Here is a 3,890-nt window from a genome sequence, read left to right on the forward strand (position 1 = left end):
CTTAATCTCTGGATGCTATGAATATGTTATGTTTAATGGCAAAAAGAACTTTGCAGATGGAATTGAGGTTATGGACCTTAAAATGGGAAGATCATTCCAGATTCTCTGGGTGGAACTCATGTAGTAACATGAGTCCTTAAAAGTGGAGAGGAAGGCACAATAGTCAGTCAGACAGAGGCAGTGGCAAAATAGGCAGGAGAGACTCAAACTAAGAGTGGGATTTCACCTACTGTTGCTGGCTTTGCAAAGTCGGGGAGATGGCTAGAGCCAAAGAATGAATGACCTCAATAATCTGGGAACTGCCTTTATCTGACAGTTCAGGAAATGGGCACCTTTGTCCTTCAGCTGCAAGGAACTGCTTTCTGCCGACTACATAAATGAGCAAGGAAACAGATTCTCCCCTTCTCCCTCTGACTTATAGACCTTCAACATGAAGAACTTTTGTTATTTTAAGTGGATAAGCTTGTGGTTGTTTTTTATTGCAATAATAGAAAATGAATGCAAATGGGAATAAAAATAATGTTTACCCTATAAAGATACAGAGAGTACTACGTACAGTCATGCATTGCTTAATGGCAGGCATACAGTCTGAGAAATGTGTCCTTATGTTATGATATGGTTTGGATCTGGGTCCTCGCCCAAATCTCATGTTGAACTGTAATCCCCAGTGTTGGAGTTAGAGCCTGGTGGGAGGTGATGAGATCGTGAGCCAGTTTCTTATGAATGTTTCAGTACTGTCCTCTTGGTACCCTCCTTGCAATAGCGAGTCAGTTCTTGTGAGACCTGAACATTTAAAAGTGTGTGGCACCCCAAAAAATCCCCTTGCTCCTCCTTTGGCCATGCGATGTACATGCTACTCCTTTGCCTTCTGCCATGACTTTAAGTTTCCTGAGGCCTCCCCAGAAGCTGGGCAGCTGCCAGCAACATGCTTCCTATAGAGTTTGCAGAACTGTGAGCCAACTAAATCTCTTTTCTCTGTAAATTACCCAGTCTCAGGTATTTCTTTAAAGCAATGTGAGAATGAACTAATACAGGGGATTTCACCCTTGTGTGAACAACATAGAGTGTACTTACACAAACTCAGATGGTATAGCCCATTACACACAGGGCTATATGGTTTAGCCTATTGCTCACTGGCTACAAACTCGTACAACATGTTATGTAGTGAATACTATAAGCAGTCTTAAGACAATGACAAGTATAACCAAATGTAAACAATTACAATAAAATTATGGTGTTATAATCTTATGGGACCACACTGCATACGTGGTCCATCATTGAGGGAAACTTCGTAATGCAGTGCATGACTGTATGATGACATATATACTTTGATACTTAGCAAACACTAAAAACAACTAGCTATAACTTTTGTCAGTAGAGGACTGATTTTAAATTTAGCTCTTGGTTTGCAGAAGATTTTTCTGTTATACCAAGAGTGCCCTGGGGTATGCCAGTCATCCCCTGTGTCTGCGGCCTACTGCCATCAGTTTCAGAAAGATGACTATGAACCCCAGCTCAATTTAAAGGCAGATTTCCAAGTCTTTATATCTTTTTGGGATTTACCTCCCTTATTACTAATTCTGAGAATGCAATGAAGTCTAATTCCTTAAAGAAAAGACCCAAATTCTGTTCCTTACCACTCCTTCTCCCAATAAAATGCAACATCCTCAAAGATACCTCAATATAATTCATGTCATTAAAGAGAAAACTTCACTCCTTAGCCAAAGAACATCTATATTCAGATCAACGATTCACTCATGGTTTCTCCCAAGGAAAAATGGGGTTAAGGTTTGCTTTATACTTTGACAACAAAGATCTAATTCTGGTCTTCAGCGGGGAGAGCCCATGTGATTCCTCTCATGTTGTTTTTCTGCCCATGCTTGATTCCCCTTACTGAGGTGATGACATCACATTTTTGCTTTGTAGAGGTCATCTGTAGTCAATGTGATTGGTGCCCAGGACATGACTGCTTGCCTGTTGCCATTTCAGTGCAGAATGGCTCAACTTCCAACTGCCAGCATCTATATCTCTGCCTAAGGAGCTTTCTCTCGTCCCTAGAGTTTCTTCTGTCTGTATATTGGCCAGGGTGTAAGTGCTGAAGAATTAATTTCTTCAGGAATTTGTCTCAATCAATGACAGACAGGAATTGGCGCGTAAACTTTCCAGCTCTCTTAGGTGGGATAATCAGTTTCCCCAGTAGGATTAGGTTCTAGTTAACAACAGTGGCAAAGTGCTGGATTAGTTGCCACTTCCTGACTGCCTCCCCTTCCCGTCTACCTTCTTCACTTCCCCATTGGTGTTCCTTTAGATTGCCTTCCACATTAGCTATTTGCATTTGAATCTTTGTCTCAGGATTAGCTTCTGGAGGAAACTCCAAAAAGATGCTAACCTTTCTTCACTTTTGGCAAATGTGCTTTGGTTGAAGATGACTGCATTTACAGGTCCAAGGATGGAGCATGTGAGACACCTAAGACTGTCTGTGTATTCTATTCTCCATCCTCACCTGAACTCTGCCCTGTTTTGGTTTAGAGATAAGAATGTGACCTTATCAGAGCCAATGTTACAGACATCAATATCTGTGTAATCCAGTGAATAAATATTTTGAAGTAGTATTATGTTCCCTTTCCTTAAGTAATATTGGAGTGAAAACAAGATGATTTATGTAGCACCTCTTCCAAAGTCTTGTTATCTAGGAGAGAGATAATGATTAAACAATTTTCAAATAACATATGTAATCAGAATTGTGATAAGTGCCATTTCAGAAAAAGAGTATATTGTTATTTTTAAATGAATATATCTTTCAGCCTTTAGCAGTCTATTAAGACATTAAAAACTCAGAAATTTCAGGTATGGTAATTCATCTGGTTAATATATTATTACTATAGTAATGAAAAAAGAATCTAGTACCAACATAATTTTTCACCATAGTTCTCATTTCTGACTGTGTAGACTAAGAAATACAGATCACAAAATATAATAGTCGTATGTAGTGGTAAAGTTCACTTTCAGTTCTGTGAATATCTATCTGCTAAAAATTTCATTGTTAGAAGATGCTAAGCATTGGTTATACCTGTCAGAAAACATAGGAAATGATGATGGAAACAGTTTTATTGAATGTATTTTTAATCAATAATAAAGAATTGATTAGATAAGAGAAAATTTTGAAAACTGAAGGGAAAAAGCGACCATGTCATCCTGTAATCACTGATTTTTTTTCTTTTTAAATAAGGTGTATACATTGTCAAGTGACTACTCTAGATTTAAGGAAGGCAGACTTTACAATTTCAGAGAAAAGGTCCCAACACCAAAGCCTCTAAAGTGGGAGGTAATTCAGTCTGGTTGGAAAGCACTGGCAAGAATAAAATTCTAACTTTATCTGTAACACAAGTGGTCCCAGTGAGCAATAAACAGAGGGAGCGATTGAAAAGACTAGTGAAGTTGCCTAGGGGAGTAGCTCCAAAGAACTCAGATTTTAAAAGCACATCTAGAATAAGTAGAAGTTAAGACAGAGAATGAATATGAAAGAGTGGCACAAAACCGCCAGAATAGAATCTAGTAGGTTAAAGCCAGAACAACTTCAACTTATTAAAAACATTAAGAATACTGGGTGGATATAGTGGCTCATACCTGTAATCCCAGCACTTTGGGAGGCCGACACAGGCAGACCATGAGGTCCGGAGCTCAAGATCAGCCTGACCAACGTAGTGAATCCCCATCTGTACTAAAAAAAAAATACAAAAATTAGCCAGGTGTGGTAGCGTGCACCTGTAATCCCAGCTATTCAGGAGGCTGAGGCAGGAGAATTGCTTGAACCCAGGAAGTGGAGGTTGCAGTGAGCCAAGATTGCGCCACTGCACTCCAGTGGGCAACAGAGGGAGACTCTGTCTCAA

The sequence above is a fragment of the Cebus imitator genome, unplaced genomic scaffold (assembly GCF_001604975.1).
Source record: "Cebus imitator isolate Cc_AM_T3 unplaced genomic scaffold, Cebus_imitator-1.0 Scaffold10, whole genome shotgun sequence".
NCBI lineage: Eukaryota > Metazoa > Chordata > Mammalia > Primates > Cebidae > Cebus > Cebus imitator.